The following is a 17,737-nucleotide window of genomic DNA, read 5'->3' as shown; positions in this document are numbered from 1 at the left end:
CTTTCCTCACCATTGTGTTAATTTCCTCTTTAACCAGGAATGCAATCCCCACTGCCTTTTCCTTTTTATCTGTCCTTCCTAAATAGTGAATACTTCTGAATGTTCAGTTCCCATCTTGGTCACCCTGCAGCCATGTCTCCATAATGCTAACTATATCATATGTTCACATCTATTTCCACAATTAATTTATCCACCTTATTGTAAATGCTCTGCGCGTAAAGGCAGACAGCCTGAAGGCATGTCTTTTTTAATATTTCATGTCCTGTTCACATTATTTTCACGGTGGTTCTGTTTGATTAAGACCATTGAATTCTCTGACTATCACTTTTCTTATTCCGCTTTCTGTCTTTTGTTCTTGTCCTTGTTTCCCCCTCCTTTGACTCCTTGCATAGATTCCCGTTCCCCTGCCATTTTAGTTTAAACCCTCTCCAACCACTCTAGCAAATACTCCCCACAGTATATCAGTCCTGGTCCTGCCCAGGTGTTTGTACTGGACCCACCTTCCCAGAACCGGTCCCAGTGTCTAAGGAATCTGAAACCCTCCTGCTCACACCATCTCTTCAGCCATCCATTCATCTAATATATCCTGCTATTTCTGCTCTGGCTAGCAAGTGTCACTGGTAGTAATCCTGAGATCATTACCTTTGAAGTCCTGCTTTTCAGCTTATTTTCCAACTACCTGTATTCTGCTTTTAGGACCTCATTGTTTTTTTGCTTATGTTTTTGGTAGCATGTGTACCATGACCACTAGCTGTTCATCCTCCCCTCCACAATATCCTGTAACCACTCTGAGACCTCCTCGATATATCATCCTAGAGTCACGCTTGCAGCTATAGAAACGACTATCAATTCCTCTTACAATTGAATCCCCTATAACTATTGCATTTCCAAACTTTTTGCTTCTCTCCCGTGCAGCAGAGCCAACCATGGTGCAACAAATTTGTCTGTTGCTTATTTCCACTGAGAGGCAATTCCCCTCAACAGTATTCAAAGCGATATACATATTTTGCAGGGGAATGGCCACAGGAGATTCCTGCACTGCCTGCCTAGTCCCCTTGCTCTGCCTGGTGGTCACCCATTCCCTTTCTGCAGGTGGAGTCTTGTCCTGCCGTGTGACCACCTGTCTGTACATGCTATTCACGATACTCTCCACTGCACGGATGCTCCAAAGTTTCCCCAGCCGCCACTCCAGCTCCAAAACGCAGGCTTCCTGGAGCTGCAGCTGTAGATATTTCCTGCACATAGCTGGCCCCAGGCAGTGGAAATGGTTGTAGCTTCCCACATACAGCAGGAGTAGCACACCACAGCTTTGAGCTCCCTGCCATGACTTACCCAATTAAATTAAATTAAACCTTGTTACTACAGAAAAAACACTTACAACTGATAAGCTTCAAAATAAGACCTTACAAACGATAAGGGATAAAAGTAGCAATGATGTATCTGACTGTATTCATCCAGTCAGCTGATCCCACTCTCCTGGCATCACTCTTGTCCCCTAAGGAACTCCAAACTCTAAACTAGGGGCAGGCAGTGGCATAGTGTTATTATCACTGCACTAGTAATCCAGAGAACCAGAGTCATTCTCTGGGGACCCGGGTTTGAATCCCGCCATGGTGAATGGTGAAATTGAATTCAATTTTTAAAAATTCTGCAATTGAAAGTCTAAGGATGCCATGAAACCATTCTCGATTGTCGGAAAAAGCCATCTGATTCACTAATATCCTTTAGAGAAGGAAGTAGCACACTGGGATAAATCGCTGGCTTTTAAAGCAGACCAAGGCAGGCCAGCAGCACGGGTCAATTCCCACACCAGCCTCCCCGAACAGACGCCGGAATGTAGCGACTAGGGGCTTTTCACAGTAACTTCACTGACGCCTACTTGTGAGAATAAGCGATTTTCATTTTCACCTTTACCTGATCTGGCCTACATGTGGCTACAAATGAACCGCAGCAATGTGGTTGACTCTTAAATGCCCTCCGGAATGGGCAGAAAATGCTGGCCCAGCCAGCGATTCCCACATCCCATGGACAGATTAAAAAAACTCAGATTTTTCACTGCACTCTTGCAGTATTTTCAATGTCCTGACTGTCCCTCCACTTGCACCATTTTCAATCTCCCAGCTCCACTCTGCTGCAAGGACAGTCTTCTCCAGAGTTAACATTTCAGATCACTGACCTTTCAAAAGATCATCAACCTGAAAAATTAGCTCTGTGATTCTCACACCAATGCTGCCTGACCTGCTGAGTATTTCCAGCATCTCCTGCTTTTATTTAACATCACTAGCATTCACAGCGTGCTTGCTTTTCTAAACATTTCAGTCGTAACAGTATTTGGAAATTGGAGAAATCAGGAGATGCAGCAAGTATTACGATCAATGAGTTTTGTTTTTAATTTAGAGTACCCATTTTTTTAAATTAAGGGGAAATTTAGCATGGCCAATCTACCTAGCCTGCACATCTTTTGGGTTGTGGGGGCGAAACCCACGCAGACACAGGGAGAATGTGCAAACTCCACACGAACAGTGACCCAGAGCCGGGATCGTACCTGGGATCTCGGCACCGTGAGGCAGCAGAGCTAACCCACTGCGCTCTGCGATCAGTGAGTTTTGAGCATGGAGGACACTTTTAAGTATGGAATGCAATTCCAAGTTCAGGAGCACAGAGCAGAATTAAAATCCATCCAGAAAAATCTTCTTATCTTGATTTAACAGTGGTGGTTAACAAGTATACTGCAGAGAACAGGAGGCCTGGCTGATTCCCCACCCAAAGATATGGTGATCAATTGGTCATTCCACAAACTGAGGTTAACTAAACCTGTGCAGAAATTAGAATTACATAAAAATTACAGCACAAAAATAGACAATTCAGCTCAACTGGTCTGTCAGTATTTATGTTGCACACACCTTGCTCCCACCTAATTCATCTTCCCATACCAATATAATAGTCTATTCCTTTCTCATAAGACCATAAGATATAGAAGCAGAATTAGACCACCCGGCCTATTAGGCCTATTCTGCTCCGCCATTCAAGCATAGCTGATATTTTTCTCATCCCCATTCTCCTGCCTCCAACCCATAACTCCTGATTCTCTTATTAATCAAGAACCTATCTATCTCTGTCTTAAGGACACTCAGTGATTTGGCCTCCACAGCCTTCTGCGGCAAAAAGTCTCACAGATTCACAGATATTTGATTCAACCCTCTATAGGGTAGCACTGTAGCACAATGGTTAGCACTGTTGCTTCACAGCGCCAGAGACCCGGGTTCGATTCCCAGCTTGGGTCACTGTCTGTGCAGAGTCTGCACGTTCTCCCCCTGTCTGCGTGGGTTTCCTCCAGGTGCTCCGGTTTCCTCCTACAGTCCCGAAAGATGTGCTTGTTAGGTGTATTGGACATTCTGAGTTCTCCTTCAGTGGACCCGAACAGGCGCCGGAGTGTGGCGACTCGGGGCTTTTCATAGTAACTTCATTGCAGTATTAATGCAAGCCTACTTGTGACACGAATAAAGATTATTATTATTAGTTTTTACACCCTTTATTGATGTATACAGTGCGAACTTCTAAATATTTAATTTTAACTAGGATAAATGATTCATTAGATACAGCGAATTTAAAAAAATAACTACAGCATACTTGACATTTTGGTTTTGAGGTGCAGTTCCTTCACAATTATTTGAAAACTCTGTCAGGTGCCTTTGTTTAATATTCATCGAGATTTTTTGCCACAGGCAGCTTCCAACCCCTGGCTGTTTCAAGGTTTTAACTATAAACTCCGGTACAATGAAGCTCTCTTTTTGGCCATGCGCAACGTTGCACAGCAAATGCTGAAATCTAAACAATTCATCATCACAAACTGAACAGCATGACACCTGGTCGGTTGAAGGTAAACACCCAGCACAGTGAGCCAGGTACTTCAGATTATCTGTGTGTTAACCCTTTGACTAGGGGATTTATTTTTCCCCAAAAGTCAAGTGCAAAGCTTTGCGACTTTATTTACTGCATCTTGGGGAAAATGTGAATACTTCACTAGGAATTAAATGATCCTGTGATTAATGTTTAAACTTTGAAATGGGAGGCCAGGGGAAGAGTTGTATTGGGAGTCTAGTATCTCCCTATTGCCAAATAAAATACTTGAGCAGTTTCTCAGTTTCAGACCACCCACCCCTCAGCTGTTAAGTGGGTGCCAACACAGTTAGGAAGTCAACAGGATTATACCGCGTGATGGACAATTGCATGTTACATGTTGGACCTCTAGAATGCTTGTCAGCTGGTACAGTGGATCCTGGCTGTTACCCACTTCCAAGGTGGAGCTGGACCAATGTTTGACAGTAATCACATGATATAGAATGCACGGTGATTTACAGATAGCAAGGGCATGCTCAATGTGATCTCCAGAACTGGTTTAATTTTGATAATAGAGGGATGGAGTAGGGTGGAGGAAGAGTTCAATCTGAGATATTTCAATACTTGAAGCAATGGCTAAATCTGGCTTGACTACATCGAGCTCTACTGGGTTTCAGTATCCTCTGCCAAAACCATCCTGGCGAAGAGCTGAACGCCATGACTTTGGCCTGCAGCACAAGCTCCATATGCTCAGCATCGGTTCCATCCTGTGCCCTGGCCATTGTCTCAGACAGAGCCCATCTGTTCCCAACCTAAGCAACGTGTTCAAACTTGAGCTGAGCTCCTTTCGACATTTCCTCTCCATCATAAAGGTGGCCAACTTCCACCTTTCTGCTACATTTTCCTTTCATTTTCTCACTTAGCCATTGCAAACACCCTCTGCCCTTCTGAAACTTTCATCCTTGCCTTTATCACATTTAGACTCGATCACTTCAGTTTTCTCATGACTGACCTTCCATACACTACACTCCAGTAATGTCTGTTCAAACATCAACTGTTCACCACACTGACTTACCTCTGCCAACAATTCAAATTTAAAATGACCATCCTTATATTTACATCTCTCCCTGGTCTTACACTTCCCCATCTTAGTTACACGTGTCTACCTGTTGTCATGTGCCTAGTCCCAATAAATGAACCCACATGTTTACCCAATTCCTCGAGTGATTGGTGTCTTTTATATTCTACGAAAAACATGACAATTACCATCTTCAAAACTTGAATATTCCCTGGGCGGGATTCTCCAGTCCGCCAACCACGTTTTCCTATGTGGCACATCCTCGCCAGCAGCGGGATCCTTCATTCCGGCAGCCGGCCAATGGGATTCCCCATTGTGGCCACCGCATGCTGTCGGGAAACCCGTGGATGTGGGTGCACTGCCGGCAGAGCGGAGGATCCAGCCGACGGGGCATTCTGCTGCGCTGCCTAACTTCTTTCAAATTGGGTACTGCACAGGGGACAGCCCACTTGAAAACCAGAAAATCCAGAATAAAACCAGATTAAAGGCCATTCCAACTCCCATCCTCTCACTCTGGTCACCACTTTTCTCTCACTCTGAGGCGTGCCTAGCTCCCACTCTCTGAAACTCTACAAAATACCCACCCGCATCTCTTCTTTTAAGGTTCTTCTCAAAAAGATGAAGCTTGGGGCAACACGGTGGCACAGTGGGTAGCACTGCTGCCTCACGCTGCCGAGGTCCCAGGTTCGATCCCGGCCCTGGGTCACTGTCCATGGGGAGTTTGCACGTTCTCCCTGTGTTTGTGGGTTTCACCCCCACAAGCCAAAGATGTGCAGGTTAGGTGGATTGGCCACGCTAAATTGTCCCTTAATCGGAAAAAAATTAATTGGGTCCTCTAAATTTTTTTTAAAAGATGAAGCTTTTCGACATGTCCCAACCCATTCTTTTGCTTTGTTCCATTTCCTTACACATCTACGAAGCAGCTCAGGATGCTTTTCCATCTTAATACTGCTACTTCAAGTTCTTACTTTTTAACTATGGTCAGTTGCCATCAATACAATAGAGATAAACTGCTGTTTGCAATATGCACAATAAAGATTATTTATTTATTTTATTTATTTATATGCCACAAAGCAAAAATTCAGAAAAAAGGAAATTTGATTTTAATTTTCTGCAAATTATAACAATGAGAACACTCAATGTAAGGAATAGAATTATTGATATAGTTTGAGAAAGATACCTGGCCTAACATATGATTGTTTACAACTGCATTTCAATAAAACTACTCATGAGATTCGGCCACGACAGCAATGCAGTATAACAATACATTAATCTACATTTGATAGTGCAACTGCAAATGGATTGTTTTTATGCAGGGAACCTGGATAAAGGTAAAATTACTATCAATTAATTAATATGCTTGATACTTTTCACAAGTAGATATGCCTTGCAGTGCGAACAGCTGTTCCCACTCCTTCAGAATAGCATCTCGTACCCCATTTACACCTTTTGCTGTAAATTCACACCAATTCTTCACACGTAAAAGTTTATTTTTTCCATTGAATTTTGGAATTTTTAAACATACTTGTCATTCGACCATGCAACAGTTCGATGAATAAACTTAAAAAAAGAGAGATATACGAGTCTCTAAGAGGTTGTAGTCAAGATGGCCTCCTGTAAAATTTCACCTTCTTTAAATAATGTCACAAAACTTCACTTGTGCGCCACTTCAATGCAGGAGTGAACCCAGTTATTTAGAAATGGTTAATTAATTCAGTAAAATAACAGACAGAGGAGTTGCGTGCAACTGCAGTGGCAGGAATAAAGACATCATGTGGCGCACCTTTTAAAATCTCTCCCTTGTTGCTCACTCAATGCAACCTGAATGTCTTTATTTTATCTTCGGTAGAATTTCAAGCACCATTTCTAATCTACCACCAAGAGTCCCTATTTCCACATCTGCACCACCCACCTGTCCACTAACCCATGCTCTTCCGCGTCAGCACGGATGCCCTCAGTCCAATCTTTATCACCTCCAGATTCAACTTCTCAAATTATTTCTTTACTGGCCTCCCAAGATTTTGTTTACTTCATTCACTGGCATGTGGGTGGAGCTGGCAAGACCAACATTTAATACCCATTTCTAATTGTCCTTGGGAGGTTGGTACGAGCCACCTTCTTAAACTGCTGCCTTCTGAGAGATACAGATGCTTCCAAAGTGCTATTAGACAAGGTGTTCCAGCATTGTGACCCACAGACAATAAAGAAAGGGTGATATATTTCCAAGTCAGGATGGTGTGTGACTTGGAGGGAGAACTCACAAGTGGCAGTGCTCTCATGTCCCTGCAGCCCTTAGCTTCCGTGGACATGGGTTTTGGCCATTCTGTCAAAGAAGGATTGGTGAGTTGCCTCAGTGCATCTTATAGATGGTGCACATTGCTGCCAGAGTGCGCTGGTGGCAAGGCCCGGGAGAGATGGTTATACGAGGTGCAGAACACTAGAACCCATGCATTAGGGAGGCCCAGGCTCATGATACTGAACATGGTTAATGGGGAAAACAGAAATGGAAAATGAGTGACTCATGTCTTTATTGCTGGCAGATTGCACTTAGAATGCCCAATTTAATCTTTGCAGAATAAGAAATGCAGAAGTTCAAGGCTGAATTAAAATTTTTCTCGTATAAAATGAAGGGAACGGTTAGGAAACAGGCAATAATTGGCAGCGCCAAGCAAATCGCAGGCACCAGTTGACAGTTGGTGGTGACGAGGTCTCACGTCCGGCAGCAGTGAAGGTGGTGACAGGGGGTCACATGTTGCAGAAGTATTGATTGGTTGTGATGGGTAAGGAGGAGCAGGCAGTGATGTGTGTCACATGTTGTGGAACAGTGGAAGATGATTGGTGGGGATGGGGTCATGTGTATTGTGCCTCATGGCCTGCAGTGGACAGTTGGGAGTGGTCATATATTGGGCCACATGACACTCTGGGATGTGTCGCCCTTTCAGGAGAGGCGAGGTGCCAGACTCAGGTGAAGAGCGAGGGAGGGCAAGGCGCAAGAGTAATTGGGAATCAGACTGGGTGATAGCAGTCACCACAAACATCAACGGGCTGTGTGGATGTGTTCCTGTTCAGCCGGTCTCAGGGCTGGGCTGGGAGTTTCTATTCTGCAATGACTCTACCTGGTGTTAAAGGTGGTAGAGAATTAGTAAAGCCATCAGCATCAGGCCACTGTCTTCAAAACACCTCTCGCTCCAAAATTCAAGTGCCTCCAGGTTAAAGCCCACCCACCTTCAGCACCACATGGACAGAGATGCTGGGGTGGATTCTCCGTCCCGCCTGCCCCGTTTTCCGGCACGCCGCTCTCCCGCCGACAGAGGGATTTGACGTTCCTGCAGCTGGCCAAATGGGTTTTCCATTGTGGCCACCCAATGCCATTATGAAACCCGCAGGCATGGCTGCGCTGCCGGCGAAGCAGAGGATCCCGCCGATAGAGAATCCCGCAGGCTGTCAAACCTCTCTTGCTGCTTCAGCAGGAGATTACAGATCCCACAGCACCTGTGTGAAAACTCCCTGGTGTAATAACCTGCATTCCTCTTTCTGGACTCTGATCTTTCCTCCCTCTCCCTTTCACTCACCCCCAATAATTGAAGGTGGGATGGGAGGGTGGAGGGGGGGGGGGGGGGGGGGGGGCAGGGTAGAGAAGCAGAAGGATCTATGATTTCTCTCCCAGGCCCTGGCTGGTGGTAGAGGGAGTGAATGTTTAAGGTGGTGGATGGGGTGCCAATCAAGAGGGTTGTTCTGTCTCAGATGATGTTGCGCTTCTTGAGTATTGTTGGAGCCACACTCATCCAGCCAGATGGAGACTATTCCATCACACTCCTAATTTATACTTCGTAGGTGACCGAAATGCTTGGGGGAACAAAGAACAAAGAAAAGTTTTTAAGGTAAAGATAGATAGTTTTTTGAAGCATAAAGGGATTAAGGGTTAAGGTGTTCGGGCCGGAAAGTGGAGCTGAGTCCACAAAAGATCAGCCATGATCTCATTGAATGGCGGAGCAGGCTCGAGGGGCCAGATGGCCTACTCCTGCTCCTAGTTCTTATGTTCTTATGTTCTTATGTAAATGTACAGCACAGGAACAGGCCCTTTGGCCCTCCAAGCTTGTGCCGACCATGCTGTCCATCTAAACTAAAATCTTCTGCACTTCGGGAGCAGCACGGTGGCGCAGTGGATTAGCCCTGTTGCCTCACGTCGCCGAGGTCCCAGGTTCGATCCCGGCTCTGGGTCACTGTCCGTGTGGAGCTTGCACATTCTCCCCGTGTTTGTGTGAATTTCGTCCCCACAACCCCCAAGATGTGCAAGGTAGGTAAATTGAACACACTAAATTGCCCCTTAATTGCAAAAAAAGGAATTGGGTAAACTAAATTTAAAAAAAAATAAAATAAATAAAAATCTTCGGCACTTCCTGGGTCCGCATCCCTTTATTCCCATCCTGTTCACGTATTTGTCAAGATGTCCCTCAAACGTCACTATCGTCCCTGCTTCCACCACCTCCTCCGGCAGCGAGTTCCAGGCACCCACTACCCTCTGTGTAAAAAACTTGCCTCGTAAATCTCCTTTGAACCTTGCCCCTGGCACCTTAAACCTATACCCCCTAGTAATTGACCCCTCTACGCTGGGAAAAAGCCTCTGACTATCCACTCTGTCTATGCCCTGCATAATTTTGTATCCCTCTATCAGATCACCCCTCAACCTCCGTCGTTCCAGTGAGAACAAACCGAGGTTGGAGGTGTGTCACTTCGCACAGAATACCTATCCTTTGAGCTGTTTTTTGGAGTCACAGTATTTATGTAGCTAGTCCAGTTCGGATTCTGGCTGATAATTCTCGCCAACCACAGCCACCCATCCCCAACCCCCAAGCGCCCCGCACCACAGATGCTAATCGTAGGATGATACAATTGTTGCAATGCCATTGAACAGCAAAGGGAGGAGATTGCACTCTCTTATTGGAGAGAGTCATTGCCTGGCATCTATGTTACTTGCTGCTTAACAGCCTAAGCCTGAATGCTGCATATGGATACCTTTTGTGTCTGAGGAGTTTCAATTGGTACTGACCAGTTTGCAATCATCAGCAAACATCCCCGGTTCTGACTTCATGATGGAAGGAAAAGTCATTGATGAAGCAGTTCATGGTTGGGCCTCAAGCACTGCCCTGAGCAACTCCTACGGTGATGTCCTAGAAAGGAACAGATTAGGTTCCAACAACCCTAATCATCTTCCTCTGTGCTTGGTAGCACCTCAAACACTAGGGGCCCGATCAAACGACCTTGTCGCGCCTGACTAGGGATGTGACAAGCTTGCGTGAGATTTGCAATGCTCGGGATGCCTCACCAGATCTCAAGAGACTTTGCGATCTGGATCTCACCCTCACTAGATGAGATCCAGATTTGCATATTTAAGTGAGCAGTTAGGTAGTCTGCGCCGGATTCTCCCAAGGCCCCGAATAGAATACCTGCACTTGGGCGACCTCGCCATGGTGCCATTTAGCATTAAGCCACACAAATGTGGACAAGGCATAATGGCAACTGAGAGACCCCACACAGAGGTCCTTGGATGGTCGGTCTCTGGGCAGAGTGGTACATTGGCAACCGGGCACCTTGGCACTACCAGTTTGGTATGTTAGCACTGCCATCCAGGCACCCTGGCTGTACCACACTGTTGCCAGGTTTCCAGGCTGGCAGTGCCAAGGTACCCTGGTGCCAGGTTGACACTGTCAGTGATAGGACTCGGTAGTACCCTGCCCTTGTGAGGGGGGCTGAAGAGTTAGGTTTGTGTGTTGAGGTGTCCAGAGAGCACGGTGGGGCGTCCAGAGATCAGGGCAGCATTTAAAATGAAGGTAAGTGTAGCCTCGATGGGGAGTTCCTCGTCGAAGCCAAAGGAAAACTGAATCTTGTTTGATAACGGGGTGGTTCTCGATACCACAGCCCGCTAAACATGCAAAAATAGGAATGTTTTTTTTTTCCTGTTAATTTGTGCCCCAGATATTTACCCTTGATTCTCATAGATTTAACTTTCATTTGGGTTTCCCACATTTGGACAAATACTGCCTTGTTGTGAAAGGCAGTAAATCTCTTCACCTCTGGAATTTAGCTCCTTTGTTAATGCTTAGACCAAGGCTGTAATCAGGTCTGCAGCCAAGTGGGGTCCTGGCAAAACCCAACTGAGCCTTAATTAGCAGCTAATTACTGAGTGAGAGCTGCTCGATAGCACTGTCGATGACCCCTTCCATCACCATGTTGAGGACAGAGTATACTGATAGGATGGTGATTGGTCGTTGTTCCAGTTTTTGGGAATGGGACACATTCCAACCTCCAGAATCACAGAATAATTCAGTGCAGAAGAGGCCCTTTGGTCCATCGAGTCTGTACCAACACATGAAAAACACTTGACCTGCCTCCCTAATCCCATTTTGCCAACACTTGGCCCATACCAATCATCTGAAGTTTTTCCATCCACAACCGAGCAGGTATTCATGTCACCCTTCTCTATTACCCCTGTCCTAACTTAACCAACATTCATTGGCATCCTGTTCTCACACAGAGGTTCAATCCTTCCCTGCAACTCTGCCCAATATTCTCAAGTAAGAAGTCTTACAGCACCAGGTTAAGGTCCAACAGGTTTGTTTCAAACACTAGCTTTCGGAGCAATGCTCCTTCCTCACCTGAAGGAGCAGTGCTCTGAAAACTAATGTTTGAAACAAACCTGTTGGACTTTAACCTGGTGTTGTAAGACTTCTTACTGTGCTCACCCCATTCCAACGCCGACATCTCCACATCAATATTCTCTAGCTCTAGATAACTGTCTGTACCCTCCACTCTACTGTTTCTTGCTCCTTCACATCCATTGGTCTCTCCAAACTCCCTTCAGAAATCTAGATCCTATGCTTTGGAACTCTCTAAAAAATCCCTCTAACCTTCTCCCGTTCTCTACTTTCAAACACATTTTTAAAAAGCCATCTCTTTGACCTTGGTTTCAGTCACTTACCCTGAAGCTATCACTGCCCAGTGTCTATTCACCCCTCTATGAAGGGCTCCAGGGTGTTTTTAGGATGGTGAAACTACACTGCAAACAAAACTAGTCTTTGAACATTTGTGAGCTAATTTGCTCTCAGTAGTTTGAAGGCCTGTGAGGGAACATAATGTTGAAATCAATATCCGAATCAATTGATCACATAAATAACAATAACAAGTTCCATATATAAAGTGCCTTTGATGTAAAAAAGAATCTCAAGACACTTCACCTAAATGTCATCAAAAACAAATGGGCACTGAACCACAGATGGTGGTATTAAGAGGGACAACTAAAAGCTTGGTCAAGGAAGTTGGCCTTAGCAAAGCCTCTTAAACGAAGAGAAAAATGTTGAGATGGGAAGGATAGAATCCTGGGTGTTTGGAATGTAGATAGTTGAAGACTCTGCTGTAGTGTATGTGGCAAAAAGGAATGGAGTGTGCACTTGAGGCCAAAATTGGTGCATGAACACAAAGCTCTCAGAGGGTTGAAGGGCTGGAGAAGATTATTTAGATAGGGAAGTGGGAAGACCATTTGGGCTTTTATAAATGAGACCTTGGGGGAACCGGATGTTAATGTAGGTCAGAAATAACATATCTTATATTGATGTGCATTGTTTGTTTGACTAGATTTAATTTTATTGCTGGAGTTTGTTTTGTGGTCAACCTAGTCTCTTCGTAAATAGAGAAACCTCGCTCAGCTAAACTTAGGGAACTTGGAGTTCCATCAGCATAAACCAATGGTTCAAGACTGCCCATGCCGAGAGGTTCACCCAGGGGTACTGCTTGAATACAATTGTCTAAGACTGCATGGGTATCCAGAATTGAACACTGACAATTTTTAAAATTTTCATCTACTTTGAAATTTTGGGATATTTGCTGGCAGGGTTCTCCAGATCGGAGTTCGTTGATTTCCAGTCTCCCAGTAACAAATCCACCCTTTTGTCCCTCATGAGTAAATCAGTCTGGCAGGTGAATCATCAGCAGCACGGAGTACTGTGGCCCGAGGTGTCTTGGGTATCAGATTGCTGAGCTGAGGATCAACTCAATTCCAGGCAAGTTATTCTAAAGCTAGGTAAGTGGAGCCCAGAGAAACTCCACGTCCGTTCTGCACCCCAATCAGATGTGTAGGTAGTCTTCTAAATTTAATAAGGGCCAGCCATTTGATTAAGGACAGTTTTCTTTCAGGCAGGGAAGAACCCAAAGCCAGCAGACTTGAACCATTGAAGTAATGAGAGACATAGGCGAAGGGCCATAGCTATAGTGCAAACATTGGCAGATTATAGAAGGGTAGGATATGGTATGCTGAATGTTGTGACTGTTGCAGAAACTATGTTGTTATTAAAGATTATATTGGATTAAAGGTGGGTGAAGGAAAACTAAATAAAGCGATATGAGACCAGGGCAGGTCGATGTAATTAGAACCATCTGTGCACACGGAGGGTGAATGTTCACATGATTTATTCAAAGTGCCTGTTTCTGTGTTATAATTTCTGTCTTTCCATACGTTATAACGGATTGGAGTTTCTCCATCGTATCTAAAAGGTGCCAGAAATATAATTTGTTAAGTTTATCTGAGTCATTTCTCAGCACCAAGCACGAAGGCAAAGTACAATCCGAATCAAACCTGAATTTGCTGTTCTGTAAATGGTGTGCCAACTTGTCTCTGGGGGCAAGGGGTGAAACTTTGTCAGATCATGAAGATAATCCCAATCATAAATTGTTTTACAGGCCATTTTAGGCTGCCTGTTGTTTAAGCCTATTCTTGTCTAATGGCCCCCATTTGAGAAGAGTTAGAAGCTGTTACAATAGTTAAAGAAATCTGATAAAATCCACAACACTGATGATATTGATTTGAAAAAAGACTTGCATTTTATAGCATCTTTCACAACTTCAAGACATCCTAGGTGCTTCACAGCCAATGAAGTACTTTGGAAGTACAGTCACTCTTATAAGGCAATTTGCACAGAAAGGCCCCATGAGTAGCAACAGTAAAGGCCAGAGGTTGTTTAATCACTGCAATTTTTTTCCTTTTATCTGTTACTTGGAAAAGTCGATAAGTAATGAGCTTCATTCACATTGTGAGCCTTGTTGAAGTCCAACAGCAGCAGTTTCAGAACATTGATTGTTTGTTTTCCCGAGAAGCACCCTCCTGTTTGTCTGCTTATTCTTCCAAACTAATTACACAATGAAGCTCATTTGTTCCTGTGAGATAACTACAGCTGAGTTAAGTGAAGACTGTGGGAAGCTCTAATAAGAAGCTTAATTGTTGTCAGTAGAACTTGCTAGGCTTCAGTTGACCAAGATTTTGAACTACATTTAATCTTGAAAAATCTACTTGGAGAAATGTTTGCACTTTTATTTGTTTAATTATCTGGATCAGTTAGATACAATGCAAGATCTTATTAAAATAACAAGATTGGGATGTACATGCTGGTTAAATTTGAGCACATATGATCATAATGCTACCACAGAGAAGATTGCTAGTAAATCTATTACATGATGATTTTTTGCTATTTTAGGATTGAATTAATATCTAATTCATGTTATTCCAAAATCACGACATGTTTGAAACACAATGCAAGTATATTTCAGAAGCAGTGCATTCTAGAAATAGGGTGCCACAAAGATAACATACTATCTTCTTTCATCTCTGGGACCTGGATTAAGCCCAGCCTATGTTGATAAAATGAAAACCTCTCCTCCACATTGACAGGGAGGGTTTTCATCGATTCATGGACATTTACTGCACAGCAAGCCATTCAGTCCATCGTGTCCATGCTGGTCAACATAGATTTGATTACACTAATCCCATTTTCCAGCATTTGGCCCACAGCCCTGGAGGTTGTGGCAGCTCAAGTGAATATTTAAATACTTCTTAAATGTTTTGAGAGTTTCTGACTCAACCACCCTTCCAAGCAGTGCGTTCAGACTCCTACCACCCTTTGGGTGAAAAAGTTTCTCAACTCCCATCTTAGCCTTCTATCTCTTACCTTAAATCTATGCCCCTTGGTTATTGACCCTTTTACTAAACAAATAAATGCCTTCCTATCCACCCTATCTATGCCCTCAATCTTATACACCACAATCAGGTCCTTTCTCAACCTTTGCTGTTCCAAGGAAAACAGCCCCAGCCTATCCAATCTCTCCGGATAGCTCAGAACCCCCAGGCCAGGCAGCATCCTGGAAAATCTCCTCTGAACACTCTCTAGTGCAATCACATCCTTTCTATATTGTGGTAGAAGAACTGCACGCAGTACTTCCGAACCAATGTTCTAAACAGTTACAGCATAACTACCATGCTCTTGTATTCTATACCTCACCTAATAAAGGCAAATACCCCACCTTATCGACATGTCCTGCCACCATTAGGGATCTGCAGATATTCACTCTGAGGTCCCTCTGATCTTCAGTACTTTCCAGGCTCCTACCATTCATAGTGAAACCCTTTGCCTTGTTAAATCCTTTGCCTCCCCAAGTGCACTCCCTCATACGTTTCCAGGTTGAATTTAATTTGCTACTGCTCTGCCCAGCTGACCAGTCCATTAATATTCTTCTGCAGTCTATGGCTATCTATCCTCCTCATTATTTAGCACCCTCCCAATTTTTGTGTCATCCGCAAACTTCTTGATCATACACACTACATTTAATGTCCATCACAAATAGCAAGGGCCCCTGACACTCAGCCCTGTGAAACCCCACTGGAAACAGTCTACCAGTCACAAAAACGGGTAGCTAGTAATAAAGTGGTAATTTCAGAGAGGTCACAAGGACGACTGGCGCATGGAAAGCAGCAGTAACAGCACACAAATTGGTTACAGGGTTCTTTTGGTGGCTATGGCTAATGGACAACATAGAGGGAACCTTACTCTGCACGTGAAGTATACTACAGTACTCCCTCACTTACAGTTGTAGTTGTGTTTGTGAAAAGCACAACTGGAAATGAAGCAACTTTAAGCAAATCAGATTTTCACAGCACAATCAATGTAAAAGCTGTAGTTACATTCTGAGGGACTTTTCCCATAAAAAATGGAAACATTATAACCTATATGTTGAAACAATGTACATTACTAAATTCGTAAATGCAATGAAGCAACTAGTAAAATATAATACATTTGAAAATCTAAAAGAAACGTGCTAAATCTTTCTACTTACCACCCCTTCGCTAACTTTCACCTGCAGGACAATTCTCTCCCCCATTCACTGCTTCCCCGCCCTCGCTGTGAGCGATGACTCAAGAGTGAGGTGGCGAGAGGGAGAGAGTAGATGCAGGTGGGAGAATCGGTAAGTGGGAGAAAGTTTTGGTAAGTGGGAGAGGCTACTTAAAAATGGCACCAATCAGATCATGCCCGCACTATTGGCCCTGGTGTAAAATAACGTGAAAACAAAAGTCCCCATGCTAAGTGTGCATTCTGACCCTAACATGTCCACCACATTAAAGGCAAATGACACTGCATGAGGCATCTTAAAATGTGGACTTATACTATTCCAGGTCTTGGAGTGCTTTATGTTGTCATTAGGTGATAAAAGAAGTTGGAATATGTACCATTCTCTGACATTAATGGGACAGAAAAATAATCAGAATTGCAGGATGTGGGCAGTAAAATAGTCACTGGCCATTCTTTGTAAATTGATGGGATGAAATGTTCTTATGATTGTTTGTAAGCTTTATCTGTTGCAGTGCAGTTGTTAGGGGCCATTGGCAGAATTAGGCTGCTTATGACGCCAAATGGCCAATGGGAATAATGGAACCAGAATGGCCAACAGGGATAATGGAACCAGGAACATATTGGTACTTTACAGCTACTCTGCGAAGAATGGAATTGGGAATCATTGTTGATGATTGTTGATGGAGGAAACCCACACAGACACAGGGAGAACGTGCAGACTCTGCACAAACTATGGCCCAAGCTGGGAATCGAACCTGGGCCCAGGATCTGTGAAGCAACAGTGCTAACCACTGTACTACCACATTAATGAACCCCATGGTTACGCCAATGGACTTTAGACTTTCAGTGCCAGATTTTTAAAATTGAATTCAAATTTCACCATCTGCAGTGGCAGGATTCGAATCTCCAGAGCACCACGCTGGGTGACATTACCACCAGGCTAGCGCCTCCCCGTGGTATAAAGCTTCCGACGTGTACTTGTGAACTGTGCCAATGGGTGGGATTAATTTGCTGTAACTATTTTATAAAGCGAATAAATCTTTGAAAGTTTAAGATGAACAATATCAGCGACCCAATTGTTCAATTGATGGGAACAAATTACTTGTATATCTGAAATGGATTTTACCGAACACTATTGTAAAGTAAACAAAACAAGGGCATCTGGAGTGTCACCTCATGTTGCACAGTGATGGAGCTGCAGGAAGTATTGGCTGCAGCTTCTGCTGGATGGACGAAATACAAACGTTAACGGGACACAGGACATCTCCACAGCCAGAGGCCCAGAGTATCTCCTGATGATGCCCAGCGCCTGCTGAGGTTGTGCGAAAAGTCCTCTCCCGAATGCGTTTCGCTATCTTTAGCACAGACTGGGATGAAGCACGTTCTGAAATTCACAGCCAGCCTCAGATTCGCTGCCAGACAAATGGCCTGCATGTATCAGCTCTCGCTGCCGACTGGCCCGAGATAAGGGCGCTGACAGGGTGAACTGCTGGGAACTCGGATCGATAGGAAATGTTACAGTTGGCCCTGACTTGTCGTTTAATGTGTGAAAGGGAAGCGACAAGGTATGTCAAAAAAAATGTACGAGAGCCCGAAAGAAATACAAACAAAATGGGTATGTGTGAGGGAGAGAGAGAGAGGGAGAAGT

The 17,737-nt window shown here is 44.2% G+C and overlaps 1 protein-coding gene and 1 long non-coding RNA gene across 4 annotated transcripts in view; one reads left to right on the top strand and one right to left on the bottom strand.

The window, feature by feature from the left end:
• LOC119951524 overlaps positions 1 to 17,737 on the top strand; it is a 69,399-nt gene that overhangs the window by 25,828 nt on the left and 25,834 nt on the right. Inside the window, exon 1 of one of the 3 annotated variants that reach the window (XR_005457640.1) lies at positions 17,466 to 17,654. The exons of the other annotated variants lie outside the window; for them this stretch is intronic. This is a non-coding gene — a long non-coding RNA (uncharacterized LOC119951524). Of the gene's footprint in view, positions 1 to 17,465; positions 17,655 to 17,737 lie in introns of those variants that run through there. 3 annotated transcript variants of the gene reach the window in all.
• si:dkey-87k14.1 (leucine-rich repeat transmembrane protein FLRT2) overlaps positions 1 to 17,737 on the bottom strand; it is a 58,322-nt gene that overhangs the window by 36,629 nt on the left and 3,956 nt on the right. The window lies entirely within an intron of this gene.

Source organism: Scyliorhinus canicula, chromosome 2 (genome assembly GCF_902713615.1).
Source record: "Scyliorhinus canicula chromosome 2, sScyCan1.1, whole genome shotgun sequence".
NCBI classification, from domain to species: Eukaryota; Metazoa; Chordata; class Chondrichthyes; order Carcharhiniformes; family Scyliorhinidae; genus Scyliorhinus; species Scyliorhinus canicula.
This window is presented reverse-complemented; position numbering and strand designations above follow the sequence as displayed.